Source organism: Plectropomus leopardus, chromosome 16 (assembly GCF_026936395.1).
Source record: "Plectropomus leopardus strain MGB_pleo_1.0 chromosome 16, ASM2693639v1, whole genome shotgun sequence".
NCBI classification, from domain to species: Eukaryota; Metazoa; Chordata; class Actinopteri; order Perciformes; family Serranidae; genus Plectropomus; species Plectropomus leopardus.
In genome coordinates this window covers 2,027,167-2,044,426 of record NC_142191.1, presented here as the reverse complement: position 1 = coordinate 2,044,426, position 17,260 = coordinate 2,027,167, and the positions used below count along the sequence as shown (strand labels likewise).

Genomic DNA, 17,260 nt, shown 5'->3' with positions numbered 1-17,260 from the left:
AAATCCTAGAACATGAATGTAGTAGCTGGGACTGGCCCCCGGCCTCCTGTCATTTTGCAAAAGTGGCCCTAAAAATAATTAAGTAAACACAAAATAATTATTAAATACAAAATTCAGAGTGTATTACATAAATTTCAGTGTATTCTCATATATACCCGCAGAGTTCACGACACACTTCTCTCATATTTCAAAATAAAGTCCTGTTTTATTCCCAGATTATTTACAGTTTAGCTTAAAGACATTTTGCGAGCATCTGCAGGTTCTCATCCTCTTTAAATTCTGACAGTTTAGAAAATCCTTTTGTGAGTCTGTTTACGCCTTTCAAAACAAGGGAGCCAAAATTAGCCCGCCATTGGTCGTGATGACATCATGAGGCATCACCGGTCTCATATTTATCTCTGTGCCTTTGAAGCTGCTCAGCAGGTCTTTGGAAAAAGACCAATACTGTGGTTTTTATGGGGTATTTGTGTGCCGTAGGCATGGCAACAGATGATGTTGGTTATCTTGGTGTTTTGACTTATAAATAAATCTGCTGGCATGGACTGAAAAAAGAGATCATTAACGTTCGGACCTTTTGAGTCCAGGTGCTGCAGCCTTTCATTTATATCCTCATATTTTATCTGACCTCTTAAAAACGCTGGAAAGTACATTCAGCCCAGGACTCTGTTTCAGTATGACTTTTACTTTCTTTACTACATTAAATCCTGCAAACTTTTAAATTTAATAACAATCTAATATTAACCACAAATGTGTATATATGTTTGTGTATTTGTGTATATTTAACCCTTAGGGACTGTAGGGTGCATTTTTTGCACTTTCACTCTTCATTTTATTTATTTATTTATTTATAATTTTGACTGTGTTCATGCATATGGCATACATTTTGGCAAGACTGTGTGGCCAGAAGCATCAGATTTCTCTGGTGTCAAAATATAAAAAATATATATGTTTGTTTTCTTCAGCACCACTGAAGAAGTTTTTTTTTTTTTTTTACCTGAGAATCTTATCTCAATTAACCCTAAGGGTTAGTTTGGCGAATTGTATGTGCTTTTCATTCTTCGGGCTGTGGTCATGGATATGGCGAAAATTTTAGCAAAATTGTGTATTTGAGTGTAATCAGTGAATTTGCAGCTCAGCTCCTACAATAAGTCTAAAATACACTGTGGAAACTAAATAGTTACATTCAGACTGTTCAGGTCCAAAAATGCTCCATTGAAACCCATTCAAACTGACATTTTTGATCCCACAGCCATCAGAGCAGAAAAACAGGACTTGTATTATTTCTGGGTGTCATTCTGGGCTTTTGACTCTGAATTTGTCATTTTGACTATTTTCCACCTGATGAGGTCATTTTGACCATATTTGGCATATGGAGGAAATACATGCTATTTCCACTAGGTGACCTGTCACAGTCAATGCTGTTGTTCATCACTGACAGATCATCATCATCAGAAAAAGTCCTACTTAACATGTAGTATATTGAAAATAATTTGTATTTTTGTATTTCTGTTTTCACTTAAAAACATAACGGCATTATGACAAAAACTTGCCACTGAAATTGTTAAAATTCTGACATTTAATCAATATTTGACATTTTATTTTATAGCCTGATTTTGAAAAGCACATTTTGTATGCAGAGCCATATGAGTGTGAGTAATATTAAAGTGGGCCCTGAGGGTTATTGCAAATGCTTAAATGGATATTTACAAGTGAACATGACTTTTTTTAATGTGACAAAATACATTTTGAACGCTTTTTTTTTTTGCTTGAGCTTCCCTTTTTGTAACCACCTGGCTCAACTGTGTCAAATGGATGACTTTGCATCACGTCGCCCACCAGCGGGAGCAAAGTGCATTCTGGTAGTTGTTCATGAGCAAAAGCAAACGCCACAGTCCTTTTTCTGCGTTTTTTCTGGTCACGTGGCACCAATTTCTAAAATATTTGCATCTTTTCTACTGCAGAGGTGGTCCAGTTTTGTGTGAGGACTCTTTACAAATAAATCTACAAGCAGCCAACATCATGACTGTGTTACTGTTACCTGTTTTTTTTAGGAAAAACTCTCCACAAAATAAACAGTGAGCTTCAGTGCGCCAACAGTCTTACTTATCGTTTCGTCCAAAACACTCTCTAAACGGTCTTCTGTAAAGTGTCCTGGAGGAAGGATGCTTTCATGAACAATAGGTCTGAAATCAGGAGGAAGTAGAAAAAAATAATTGTGCATTTGCTTTATCTTGTAAAAAATAAAAAGGACAAAAACAACTGTGATGTATCATCAATCATGCCTGCAACCATTTCAAAGACTTTTCATCTATATTTCTCTAAAAAACGGGAGATGAAAGAGCCCACTTTTCATCTCAGGTTGTACTGAAGCATCAAAGAGGTTTTTCATAGCAGGACACCTCTCTCTCTCTGCCTCTCTCCGTCTCTCTCTCCGTCACTCTGTTGGCTTTCTGTCAGCGTTTTCTCCCTTTTAACTAGCCTTTCTACTCCTGAGTTGTCATATGGGTTTTCAGAATAAATGAAAGCAGAGAGGCTACAGATGGAATCGGCGACACACAGAGTATAGATCTGACATGTTGACCTGGAGGAAATCAGCACATTTGTTATTGACATGCTGGTTTGTTAAAGCCTTTATAGTTGCAGATGTAGCAACATTTGAAGGTTAACAAGGGCACGCTGGAAACAAACCAACACGGCAACATTTAGAGGCTCATTATCAGCCCGAGGCCGCCGTGACAGATTTCTGTCACTCTGGAGCTCAGCCACGAAGAAACAACTCCATTTTCATGTCCCAATCAAATCAACAAATATGTTTCAAAGCAGCCGACACCATAATTATGGAACTGTGACTTAATACAATATAATGCCAGAATAACCACAACTGCAGCAGCATCCTCTCAAATTTTAATTCTGTAACACAACAGCAAGTTGCCTTCTTTATTGTCATCCTGTCATCTACAATAAACCATAAACCAAACCACATGTTGATGTAAAATGAACTGAACGTCCTTTTTTTCATGATTTTTGAGGACAAGTGTATCAACGTATTTCCAGAGGATGACACTGAGCGTAAAGACCTCACTCTGAATCTGTGACCGTCCTGACGTCTCTCTCAGCTGGCACACTCATGTCCAGCCTGGCACTGTGTGCAGAGACACTGGAGATGACTGACAGGGCAGAGACATGAGACGTGCAGACTGTCCTCCCCACAAAAACTAACACAACAGGTCGTTTGTCTAAGCAGCTCATTCAGCCAGGAGAAAAAGGAGAAAATCTTGGGATTGTACGTTTCTGCAAACTATGCATGTTACACTTGTATGAATTATGTCAACGTTTCCAAAACGACATCACGTATGAGCTGACTCATTTGAGACCAACAAACAATAAAAACATTTGTTTTTTATAAAAATATGTAGGCTCATGGGCGGATCACGAGCAATGTGGCCCTAGGACATATTAAAAGGCTCCTCGAACCCCCTCCACAGGAGCAAGACGCAGTGACAATGTTTAGCATCTTTTTGGTGGCGTTTGTGGTCATTTTGTATGTTTTTGAAGTAATGTATCTCTTCAAAGTCATTTTGTGTCTCTTTGTGGTCATTCTGAGTGTCTCTGTGGTTACTCTGCATCTTTTTGTTGTTGTTTTGTATCTGTTTGTAGTTGCTGTTTTGTGTCTTTTTTTTTGTGTGTGTCATTTTGTCTCTTTAAAGTTAATTCATTTCTCACTATAGTTGTTCTTTTCTATGTATTCATTTTGTGTACCTTTGTGCTATTTTTTTGTCATTTTGAGTGACTTTGTGGTTGTCCAGCATCTTTGTCGTTGTTAAAACTAATCCATCAATGTGTGGGCTAAAACCTTAGTACATCTGCCCCTTTAATATTAATTACTTTTGTACAATTCATCAATTTACACTGAAAGGAAAGAGAAAAAACAAAGATGTATAAAATATATATTACATATTAGTCTCAAAACAATAAAAAAATATAATTGTTTCCTGTCTCTAGCTTTAAACATGGACAGATGTGAAAGTGGTACCAATTTTCTCATCAAACTCTCAGCAAAAAAATCAAACAAAAAGTATTTCCCAAAATCTGATCTTAACCACAGCGGACATATTGCACATTTCCCCTGCTCTTACATCATGCACGAGTATACATTTACACTAAACAGTCCACCAAGAGCAGCTGCGTCCAATATTACAACCGTGTCCAGTCCAAACACGAGACAGCGTCCAAATACAAGACACTGCTCACTCCCATGAATTCCAACATTATCAGAAATTGTAACACCGCCAAGCACCTTTGATTTTGTAAGAAATGACTCTATATCGAGTCATTTTTCACAAGCCAATACACGGTACCTGCTCGGCAACCAACCCCAATCCATGACACAATTACCCCCTCGGACCCTGCGCGTCCCCGGCCCGGTCTCCGGGATTGTGTGAACCCTTCAGGCCAGACAGCATCAATAAGAGGCTGACAGGCCTTAGAGGAGCCTCATTCCCAGACAGCAGTGGCGAGATAAAAGACAAATGAAGAATAATTGACTCACTGCTCTCAGCCAAAGGGATTAGTATGACTGAACTCTCGGGATCGCTTCCACTTTCTCTCTCTCCATCTCTGTCTGTCTCGCCCTCTCCCCATCTGTCTGTTTCTGCTGGCACCACGAGCACCACGAGCACCACCCCACAACCGCACTGTCCATTAACACCCAACGCAAGAAGAGAAAGTTATTAAAGACATCAATAAACGTCATTAGAATCCGAAGGGAAAGTAAGTGACCTCATTTGAAACGGCGGCTCCGAGTTTGCCCAGGGACCGAACCGTGCTAATATTGAATCTTTTTTTTTGTCCTCCTCTTCAAAACCTGATGCAGGCGAAATGAGAATATGAAAAAAGGACACATTTGACACAAACAAATATAATTCAAGGTACTCCAAGTTTCTCTTGTATACACACTGTTATGCAGAACACAGCCATACTTTTGTTTGCGTTTGAAGAAGCTCATTATTTTCAAGGGTTTGAGGAATCTCACCAGTCAGTCACATCAACGCCGCGTCTACTATTCGCAGAATCTGCTGTGTCATATTAAGACGTGTTTGTTCCTGTCGCGGAAAGACTTTGTAAAAAGGCGAGGCGACTGTGATCTGAGGAGACTGTGAACTTTTTAACACCCTGATGAGTTGTTGGTATTTCTCGGTGCAGCGCGGCAGTCTGCGCTGAGGGTTATTGGGGAAGAAGAGCTAAAGCAAAGAGAGAGGATGAATAAAGGGATCATTATGGATTTTATTACTGACACGGGACTTATGTGCTCCAAAATGTGAGGCCTTTCTTTTTTAAAAATGAAACCTCGTGTCAATAAGTGCTAATTTCATAAAAGTAAACTTTCACTATATACGTTTGTCAATGACAAGAGGACGAGGACTTTCACTGTGACAAAACAAATACATTTACACCATAGAGAAGTGATAGTCAAGCTACGGTCCACGGGCCAAATCTGGCCCCTGATCGGGTGCCAGATGATTCTACAGTCCTACATCACGTCCTTATATTCTAGAACCGTCCAAAAATCAGAGAACTGTCATAAAATCCTGGAACCATCCTAAAATCCTAGAAACATGCTGAAATCCTAAAAGTGTCCTAAAATCCAACATCCTAAAATTAAAAAATGTGCAAAAATGCTGGAAATCTTTCAAAATCCGAGAATGATCTTGGACTCTTAACCTCCTAAAGTCTGAGAAATGTCCTAAAATCCAAGACATGTTCTAAAAACTAAGAAACATCTTAAATACCAGGAAAATGTCCTACAATTCTACAAATGTCCTAAACTTTTTGAAATGTCCTAAAATCCTAGAAATATATATATGGGCCTGCTACGATTGGCCCCCTGGCCTCTTGTCTTTTTGCAAAAGAGGCCCCCAAGCAAAGCAGGCTGAGTATCCTGCCACAGAGTGACGCAGAAAAGCCACAAATTGGTCCATAATAAAAAAAAATCACAAGAATGCAGGAAATTAATGTGTAAGACTAAATTTTCTTTGTTTTGAGTGGGCCCCCCAGCACTGACACATGACCTACAGCTTTGATCCATCCAGTCATTTTACTCTCTGCAAGAAAACAAATGAGCACATTTCCAAAAATGTCAGACGACTCCTTTTAATTATAGGCCCTTTGCATTGTTGGAACTTAACAACCCTTAAACTATGTAGTAAAGAAAATAGCTGACGACTGGAAACACTGCCAAATTTGTTGAAGTACATTTCTGGGAAAAGTAGTTTAACTCATAGTGTGCTCTCAAACACCGTGCAAACAACGGACAGCAAACAGAGACTTTCACTGCGAGGCAGCAAAACACGACATCGCATTAAAAAGCACGTCCTGCTTTGCTGCGTCTGTAGCTCTCCTGAGCCGAACCTCAGCTGCAGGAGTGCGTTCCCAAGACAGAACAACACTGCAACACTGTGACCAACGTCTGCACGCTAAACTACCGGGTGTTAGATTCGTGCACAGGACGAGGCCTTTGATGTCATAATGAAAAGCTTTCACGATGTCATCCCCAGTGCAATTTTCTCCTACAAATTTGCAATTAATCAAATTACCAACCAACAATTAACACCAGTCACCCCTGAGTGCAGCTGCTAATCCACCATTCATGCCTCTTCATCCACATCAGGATATTTTCTTAAAGGTCCAGTGTGAAGGATTTTAGGATAGTTGGCAGGAATCAAATGCAGATTTATAAGTGTGTGTGTGTGTGTGTGTGTGTGTGTGCGTGTGTGTGTGAAATCACTTGAAAATAAGAATTGTTGACTCAGTTGCCAGCAGGAGCACATCATGTTTTTCTATATAAACATACAAAAACAGTAGTAGCAGCAATCTAAAAATTGGTACAGTAGCCGTTAATAGATTCAGATTAAATAATAATATTATTTTACAGCAATATCGGCAAGCCCCAAATTCAAACTGAATGTAGTGTTTTTTTAACATCATCTGGTTTGTGTTCGTGTTTTCAGTTAAAATTCTGAATGAGACATGTAGAGTAAAATATCACAATATGAAGCTTAGACTTGATACAATCATTCTTTGAACTCATGATGTGCGATTTGTTTAAGGAATGTTCGAAATTTGAAAGTCTAAAAGTTTGTTGGTCACAGTTTCTGACCACGATAAATGGGAAATTTTGGCGATTTATCTATTTATTTTTAACACAACTTGCCTTTTAAATCCACTTCCATTTGTTTTGGGGTTCTGAGGGTATTTCAGTGTTTTTACTGGTTTCACCTGGTCTGTCTGAGACCTCTGTGGATAATTCAGCTAAAAACCTCCTGAACAATCAAAACTGAAGTAATTCTAACCAGAAGAAGCTGGATGTCGCTAAATTCCCCTAAATCTTTCACACTGTCTCTTCAACAGAATGTAAGACTGGACCTGCCAGACAGATCCAGACCTCCATTGGTTACTGGTTTACTGTGTCACATCCATCAGTGGGGCAGATGGTGGCAGCGATTTCTTGAGCTCCACCTCCCTCATCACTGTGGCACTCATCTCCCATCCATCTCTCCATCCATCCATCCATCCATCCAAGTGCACACCATTATGGAACATTTTCATTTAGTCTGTCAAGCTAAACGCTGCCAGCGGCCTCATGCTGCCCAGTATCCTCCCCTGCTCCCACCACTAAAGACCTGATCACCCAGTCCTCCCTCCCGGGTCCGTGCGGGGCCATCTGTGCTCCACACAGGATGGAAACACAGTGCTGAGTTGCTGCAGGATGTCCAGGGGTGACACAGATCAATGCGAGGGGTGTGGATGAGTGAGTAAAATCAGCATTGATTGCCAGAAGGCGGCACGCTGCCAAGAGGGGGCCAAGGCTGCACGGCACCCAACGAGGGGCCCCGGGGGGAGCCGGCAGATTCATGTGTGTGAGCGAGAAGTTTGATGTCCATCTATATGTGAGACCACCAGGCTGCAATAAGGTCGCACTGACTGAACGCAAACAGAAATCCTCGTTAATTCTCATTAATGCTGCACAAATACAATCATTCCTCACCAAATGTTGCTCCGCAGAGAGAAATAAACAGGCAGCGCTTTAAAGGCTTACAATGTTTTTCCAATAAGTGTATTCATAACCTAACGATACATCCTATAGCCCCTGTGCGCTTCTCTACGTCAGCATATCTCATTATTTCGTCCCCCTGCTGATTCCAAAGACATCAATACCGCTTAGAAAAAGATTTGAAACCCAAGGAATGCACATCACCTCCAAATTGTGCAGAAGATCTGACCCCCAGCTGCTGTTTGAACAACATTAAGCTCCCCTAGAAAGGCACTTGATTGATTAATTTTTAATCCATTCGCCGACATTAGCGTGAGAACAGAGCGCTGTTTCAAATCTATAAAGTGGCAACACACAGAGGAAACATCCTTCTAAACTAACGTGCAAATGTGACGTGTGTCCAATTTGCTTCTTCCTTCAAAGTGCATATTACGTTCTGTCCCGTTGATTTAGTGAGCGTTCACAAGATCCGTTATCCCTGTGTTCTGCTCTCTAAGCTGTAATTTTTTTGCGTAATAAAAGAGATATCCAGTCATTTTAAGATACTGTTTGATGGATAAACCCCAGCGGCTTGTACAGAGAGACGGCCAATTTAACATCTGATGTACGGCGGTGATGATGTGTGCCAAAACTGTAGCGCTGATGGGACGGAGGGTGCATTGATAACTAGGCTCCAGCAGTTTTAAAGACGCTGCAGGCATATAAATTTTTGCCTTCATTGCCTACAATTAAAATAAAAAGTTGTTGCGGTTGTTGTTGGAGCACTGCATGGGGTTCAGGCTTATCTATAGCTGCAGTGAAAGCTAATGCATGTGCACACTGATAACATGATGCAATGGTCATCATTAGCAGAAGGTGAAAAATGAGTGAGCTAATAGCAGCAGTGAAATCCCTTCAGCCTACATCAGTACAATGACTGAACTATGGAAATTTAACAGCATGTTCTTGACTGTTTACTTGTGGCATTTTCTTTTTTTTGTTTTTTCATCATATCTTGCTGCTTTGTGAGACTTGTAAGTAATCAGGGTCCATATTGTTATTATTATTATTATTATTTCTATTTATTTATCATTATTTGATATTTTATTTTTTTGGCAACTACTTTTTAACCACGAAGGGAGCACTGAGGGCATGAATTAAAACAAAAAAAAATGCTATTTTTAATTTGCATCACTATTTGTAAATCATGTATTAATATTTCACATATTACATGTGACAACCATAGTAAGGAATAAACTAATTGTTAAATGATACCAATATAATTGCATAGTTATCAAGATATAAATGATTGAGCAGTGGATTTAAAACAATTAATCGAGCACAGTGTTGTCTGATGGGTACATAACACATCTGACACAGTTTACCTCAGTTTAGGTGCTGTTGAAGCACCTCACGACTTGGTTTCAAATCTTAAGATTTTTACAAAAACATTAAATATTTTTGACTTCAGTGATGACAAAAGGTAACACTGCCAAAAGTAAAAACAGAAACTCACCAATCGGCTTACTCAGGACTGTGTAGGCTTGACATGGTCAGGTGATTGATAGCAGTCTGGCAACGTGAGCAAACATCCACCAACTGCCATCGGATTCTTGTTCAAATACTGCTGAAGTCTGATTGGTGCACAGATGCATGTGAAATCACCATGGCAACGTCCACTCTGAATAACTGCAAAAAAGACAAGACAAGAGAAATTACTGGGGCTGTACTCGGACCAGAAGTCAAATCAGATTTGGCAATTTGGCAATACAAATATTTGACAGTTCAATTTTGCCAGCATGTCTGCAGCTGCAGAGAGTAGTGTGAAACTCAAGAGCGCTCACTCTGCAGCAAAATCTGGGGACCAAAAGGTCCTCCAGAAGTGTATTATATATGTGGTCTTCACAGAAAGTGTTGCAGAAAATTGATTATTTGAGCTTTTGACTCTCAGCTCTTAGCAAATATTTGATATCTAACTATGACACTAATTTTGACTTAATAATTAAGCAGACACCAAGTTAAATAAGTCTCACACAACATCAGATGTGTGGGAATAGACCTCGTCAGTGTTTAGCACAATTAAACTTCATCAACGTACCATTTGAAAAGTGATTTGTTGTATTTTGACTCTCATCAACAGTTTGTTGACACACTGCAAACTTAAAAAAATACAGAAAACTGAGTAAACATAACTATCAATCTTATTTTTTGTTAACTCTAATTTTTAAGTTTACCTAAAATTAAGTTATGTTTACTTAATTTCGTGAAGTCTTTGCAAGTTAAAAATGACAAGTTTTATTAAATCAGTCTTTCTAAGTTTTAGCAACTTCAGTAAAGTTTACTGTGCTATATATCTGCATCCTGCTGGTTGCAAACTAGTCAGTCATATTTTCTTAAACATGTTAAGAAAACAAACTCACAGATCTTCTATCTTCATCTCTGGCAAAATCCTCTTTTAAATGATCAAGTTAAGTCAGATTAACTTGATTGAATAAAGTTGTTCACACTTAAAAATGACAAGTTAAATTTGTTCTTTGCCTTGTTCTTTCTAAGTTGCAACAACTTCACCAAATTAAGTAAATATGTGTAATGTAAACATTAAGATTTATAGTAATATGTACTTTCCTTTTTTAAAACAATTGGTTTCCAAGATATTTTTCAAGTAAGATCAACTAATCAGATTTTACAGTGCATGAGCTATTTATTATCCTGACTTCAGATTACTTTATGAATAAGTAAAGATGTTTGACAATTGACATGCAATGATCTGACAAGTGCACAAAAAATTAAAACACTTCCTCACTTCAACATCAAAACAAGAGAAGTTGAAATACATTTAAAAAAATACTTTAAAATAAGCTAAAAGTACAATAAAAAATAGTGCATGTTATAACCAAAGTCAGATGACTCAAAGTATCTGACTAATAACAACCGCCTGCTGCAGCCTCTTTTAAAGTCACCACTTTCCAATTTATTCATCGCAGTCCTGCCCAGGCAAGAAATAACACATAATAACTGAAGACAATTATGAGTCTACAACACGAGGTGTTCCAAGATGGCACAATATATTTGTAACACTTTGATTTGATGGTGAATAATTTTTCTCCTTTTTATGTTGAAAGAATTGTGGCTTAATTTAAATGCAAATTTGGGGTATTTTTGCGCCGGGATGTGACAGCAGACCTTTTTCAGTAAACTAATTATTATACAAATGAGATGCACTCTTCGTGCAGGCTTTGAGTCGCCGGAGAAAAGGTGGGTCAGTTTGACTTCACAGTCATTACACCCAGGTCCTGCAGGAACCTGGAGGAACGTCTACAAGCCAAAGAGCATTTATTTTTTCTGTTTTTTTATTCTGTCTGAGAACTCGCAGTGAATAAATGCAGATTGAAAGCTGAGAGATTTCTGCAAAATTACATCTCTAGACTTGGCAAAACTAGAAATTCCTTAAAATTACAATCTAATAACGTGGCTTTGTTAAAATAGGAGCTCCCAGGCTGCTTTGACTCTAGAGAATTATCCTCCATTTGCCCTTTTTTTTTTGGGTTTTATGACTCTGATCAGTCACGCTGTGTATCAGCGCTGCTGTCGTGAAACATTCTGAGCACATCAACCACGGAGCATGAATACTTTATAAAGGCAATAAAGCATGCGTTTATGGTGGCTGCAATTACAGCGAGTCATTCCCCCGTGCAGTCCCTCCGTTAAATTTCTTATAATTATCACCATGTCGACAAATTTGTGCTTTATTATAGATGAAGAGTGATCATCAGCTGCGGTGTTTTTATTGAATTTTGAAATGTTGTCAGGCGAATGTGATGTAGATCGAGGAGGAGATGGTCAGATGTTTACGGGCATTCCCTCAAAAAATTAGCCCTACCTATACAGGTGTTCGGTATTAAATATAACGGGAGTCAATGGGTGACCATGCACATTATGGCATTATTTAAAGGCTTACGATGAAACTTAAAAACGAATTTCTAGTTCATATAGGTGTTGGGTTTTAAATATAATGGGAGTCAATGGCTCAGAGTGGACATTATTGCATTGTATAATTAATAATAAATTGTACATTCCATCACAATAAGGTCCTGTACAATACACCAGTATGTAAAAATGAGCGATGTAACTTTTAATAGGAGTTTGTACTATATACATTAACTACAATATAAAAAGAATGAATGTTTATGGGAATTCAAGTATTACAGTTATCAATTACCATACATCTTTAACATATTACTCTTAACTAAACATATGAACTGCCTTAATAGCTGTAAAACTGTGGAAAAAAATTAAATCAGATGTGTTTTTTAGGAAAAGTTAATAAAATATGCAAATGTCATGAAAATGCGAGGATCTGAAAAAAATTATGCATATGGGCGCTACAGGTGTGCAGCCACAGTAATTTAGAATAGTAAACAAACCTGTTTTTTTTCCAGCTCTTCTGTTGTCACCCTGAGAATGTTAAACACATATTTGCTCTATGAAAGTCTCATTATAAACATCGCCGCTAAGTAAACACAGAAATGTAAAACCGCTAACCCCGGTGTCACTTGTTAAACAGGCTCAGTATAGAGGATTAAATGAGTCTGAAATGCACTTTTATACATAAAGATTCAATCTGACACAAGCTTTATTCACAATGCACTGCTGTGGCTTCGTTATCCATCAGATATAAGATATTCAAGGATACTTTTCAGCAATGCATACTAAAAAGGACACATTTAATGCAAACACTGAGTCCTGTTGACAAGATACTTGAGGTGAGCACAGCCTGACCCTGACCTTAAATAGGCTACAGTATAATTAGCATGTTTAGGTTCTGTATGTAGGAAGGAAAGGGGTGCCATTCAGGAGATTAAATTAAGCTATTATAGCTGTACATTGCTGCTGCCTCGAAGGAGAGAAAGAATGCATTTGTAAAGAATGCAGCAAAGAAGATCTGAAATGTGAAATTTAATATGTATATGCAATATGTTCTGTGTTGTTTGAAATAAATGTGTTTTTCTTTAAATAACAATTAAATAATCAATCGTTAACTTTACCAATTATAAATTAAGGAAAGTACTTACAATTTGCAACCCTAACATTGAATACTGGCCAAAAAAATATTTTTACCCTACATTTGTGTGGAATTTGGGTCTATGAATTTTGACTTATGGCCAAAAACATGTTTTATCAGGTCACTGTGACCTTTAACCTTTGACCACCAGATTCTAATCAGTTCATTCATTTGTCCCACATTTGAGGAAATTCCCTCAAAGTGTTCTCTCACTTTTACAAGATTGAGTTGTATGCAAGGCCAGCATGACCTTGACCTTTGACAGGCAAAATCTACACAGTTCAGCCTCAAGTCCTGTTAAACATTTGAGAAGAGAAATTCAAGAAATTCCCTCAAGGTGTTCATGAGATACTGCCTTCACAAGAATGAGATGTACGAGGTCACAGTAGCCTTGACCTTTGACTCATGACTTCCAAAATCTAGTTACTTCATCATATTTGTGCCAAAGTTGAAAATAATATATATAACATTACAAATATATATATATATATATATATATATATATATATATATATATATATATATATTATATATATAATAACTCTATTGTACACAATAATGAAAGAGACAAGGTCAAAGTGACCTTAACCGATGACTACCAAAATCTAATCAGTTTATCCACAGTCCAAGTGTTGTTGAATGTTTGTGCTAAATTTAAAGAAATTCCCTTGTGGTTTTCGTGAGTTATTTAGTTCACAAGAATGAGACAGATGAGGTCAAAGGGATCTGTGACCACCGAATTCAAATGAGCTCATTGTTAAGTCCAAGTGAATCTTTCAAACTTGAAGAATTTCCCTCAAGGTGTTCATGAGATACAGCTCTCATATTAATGAGATGAGGTCACAGTGACCTTGACCTATGACTGCCAAAATCTAATCAGCACATCATTTAGTCCAAGTGGATATCTGTGTCAAATTAGAAGGAAAAAAAGTCCCTCAAGGTTTTTTTGAGATATTGCTATCGCAAGTATGGACCGGATGAATAGATAATTAAAAACATAATGCCTCTGGCCTCACTGGCATAAAAATAAATTTACTCGATAATATTTAATGCAAGTTAATAAATCTGCAACGGAATCAATTTAAGGCGAATAAAACTGTAATATGATGCTTTCAGGATGAGATATTATGAGCACATAATAACTAAAGACTAATGAAACTGTAAGAGAAACTGAAAGAGCCTTGGTGTACCAAAAAGGAAGCGAGAGCTACTTGAATGGAAACAGAAAACAGAGAACAGAGCACCGAGAGGATGTTTTCCTGGGTGACCTTGTTCTGAAAGACCAGTTCAAAGCGTCCCCGTGAAGAAAACAACAATTACTGTCATGGGTGGGCGAGGAGAGGCAACGCACCTGGAGAAAATTTCAAATGGAGGACAAAAAAAAAAAACCCTCATCATTATGCCGAGTTTGCTTCCAAAAAAGAAGTGCTTTGTGATGCTGATCTCAACCAAACGCAGTTTTTTCAGCACGATGGTCACACATGGATAAGCAGACATCTGTGTTTTCAGACGTGGAGTCTGTTTCGACTGCCGGCTTCACATGACAGTGGCGTTTTGAATGGAGCTGCATTGCTCACGTGATATTTGTTATTGTGTTATAAGTGTTCCTTCACAAGCCACATAAGCAGCAGAGATATTAAACTTATTTTGTAGATGAAGTTTTCATTAATGGCCGTCGTGAGGGTGAGTGATGGTGACTCTCAAAATGGTCATTAACATTTATTAGGGGTTCACTATAGCTGACTTCTTAAAAACATTTTCTCATCAATTTCACCATTTATTAGATAGGAAACCAGAATTTACTCACTGAAACATCAATGCAAACATGTTTTTATAGACAGAAGAATGAACTCCTCGATATCTACAGTCAGCTCATTCAAAGTATTTTGTTTCTTTTGTTGTCTCAAAGAACTTTATGTCAGTATAATTGTCTATTGATTTGATTTGCAACAAACACAAAGCCCATCACACTTTAAAAAAAAATATTTACAGAACTAGAGAAAAAGAGAAGAAAAACTAAACAAAGGAAGGCAAATCAAGACCCCCAAATCCATCTATTTATGCAGTCTGTAGATTATGTCGTTGTGCTTCTTGCCAAAAAAAATCTGTTTATTTATTCGATCAAAACTACATTTTTTTTTCAATGATTTTTCTTGACTTCATTGGACACAGAACCAACTGCAAACTACTGAGCCACGAATGACTTAGCAGATGTTAAATAACAAACAAAAAGTATTGTTATGTGGGAGTTGACGTGAGCAAGCAGAGCAAACTAGCTTCGACCCTTAGAGGGGAAGTGTTATGTTAAGAAACTGTTCGCCCCAACAAAACAACACTAAAGGTCAATGTACAGCAGTTTATTAGGACCCCGTATTTACATTTATTGAAAGGTGGCAGCCTCTACTGGCCGCACTAATCATGACGAGAGCAAAAGATGAAGTTAGGTGGCGCAGAACAAAAACTGACAAAGTCTGCATGTGGAGGCAGTTAAGGATGTATGTGTCAAACAAACACAGGACTTAGATCCAGAAGACTGCTGTTTGTGTCCCATGTGAACCCAAAAGTTGACATTGAGTTATTTTAAGTAACGGAAATACGCAATTTTGAGAAGCCAAAAGTGCCTTTAAACACCTCTTTTTTTTCACCAGATTCGCTTTAAAGGCATTTTTCACACTGGTCTATTCAGCATTAGTGGCTTTATGGTACACACTTCTGAGTTATTTGAAAATGTAAAGAGATGTAAATTTGTAGATTTAAATTATTATTTTTACAAAAGCAAGTGGAATATGTCCAGAAAACCATATTTCAAATAATAATAATCATATATTTAAAATTATTATAATTTGTAGGCACTTTTCCAGGTCGTTTTCTTCTTTTCTCCCTTCTTCTGCTTTGGGGATATCTGGACTGGGCTGAGCTTACTGAGGTACATTTGAGTGTCAAAAAGGAAACAAAACATTTACCTGAGCGAAGGAGTGCAGAGTGTTTTTATAGTCGAGGGGATGTAATGTCACTGATAGCATCAGGTCAGGAGCACTCACAGATCCGCGCTCCCGTGTGGGAGGATTATGAGAGGAAGGTACAGCCCATTGCTTTCTAATAACATCCTCTAATCTCTTGCCAGCTGCCCTTGAGGCTGTCCACTCAGAAAACATTGCAACTTTTCACTTTCAATAAAGCGCCTCCCTCTCGCTCCTGTCTCACCCTTTGCCAAGGAGGGGAGGGCTGCGCTCCCCTCTCCATCAAAGAGATTGGACAGGGTTGGCCCTCTAGTTGGCTGCAGAGAGAGAAACCCATTTTTATCCCCTGCCCTGTCAGCTTGAATTAACTGTACAACCCCAACCTTTCAGCCGAACCTCTGCCCATTACTACCTGCGACACTGTCTGCATGCTTTTCTATTTTCTCTCAAGCTCCTCTCAGCTCCGACTCTCCCGTCAGTACATTATAACCACTCCTTTTCACACCGAGCCGCCTCCGAGGGCACGGTCGTGAAATGTTGAAATCTGCTGTCCTTTTGTGTCAGGTGTTGTAATGCCGAGGCGGGCGGGAAACATCCATCCGCCAACCTTTCATCCCACCTAATGGCTCGACTCAAACCATCCCACCCGACGACTTAATATCCCAGAGGCCTTCCGCTTTGAAATCATTCTTCTTGGAGGTTATTTTGTGATTCTGAACACTTTCATCCCGCTCTGCGTTGATCCCGCCATCCGAAGTTTCGCCCACTCGCCTTTAAACTCTGTCGTCATTTGTATTCATCACATTTTCAATTTCTCCCACTCCCTCTCGCCATGATGCCGCATAATAGGTTTTGTGCGTAGAAGGTGGCGTCGGGTTTCTTTTTCCAATTAGCATGGAGTCATTTCTCCAGCACTAATCTCGAGCCCTGCGTACAGCCGGCCCCTCCCCTCCCATCTTTGATTTAACGCTTGGCGTGAATCCGGGGGAGTTGAAGGTGCAGCCATGTTGGAGAATCCCCGCGGCCCACAATGTGTTCACCTCCTGATTGCTCGCCCTCCCCAGGTTTAGTGCTGGTTTATGGAGCATGATATGAAATAAACCCCTTTTTGGTCCCCCAACAAAGATTGGTGGCGTAACTCGCACTCAACTCAGGCAGCTCCGCGTTCAAGGATGAGGGGAGCTCGAGATGCGTTTAAGGCGAGGTGGG

At 38.8% G+C, this 17,260-nt stretch overlaps 1 long non-coding RNA gene across 3 annotated transcripts in view; it reads right to left on the bottom strand.

The window, feature by feature from the left end:
• LOC148186787 (uncharacterized) overlaps positions 1–17,260 on the bottom strand; it is a 185,366-nt gene that overhangs the window by 120,859 nt on the left and 47,247 nt on the right. For all 3 annotated transcript variants that reach the window (XR_015779130.1, XR_015779131.1, XR_015779129.1), the window contains exon 2: positions 9,546–9,718. This is a non-coding gene — a long non-coding RNA (uncharacterized LOC148186787). The remainder of the gene's footprint in view (positions 1–9,545; positions 9,719–17,260) is intronic.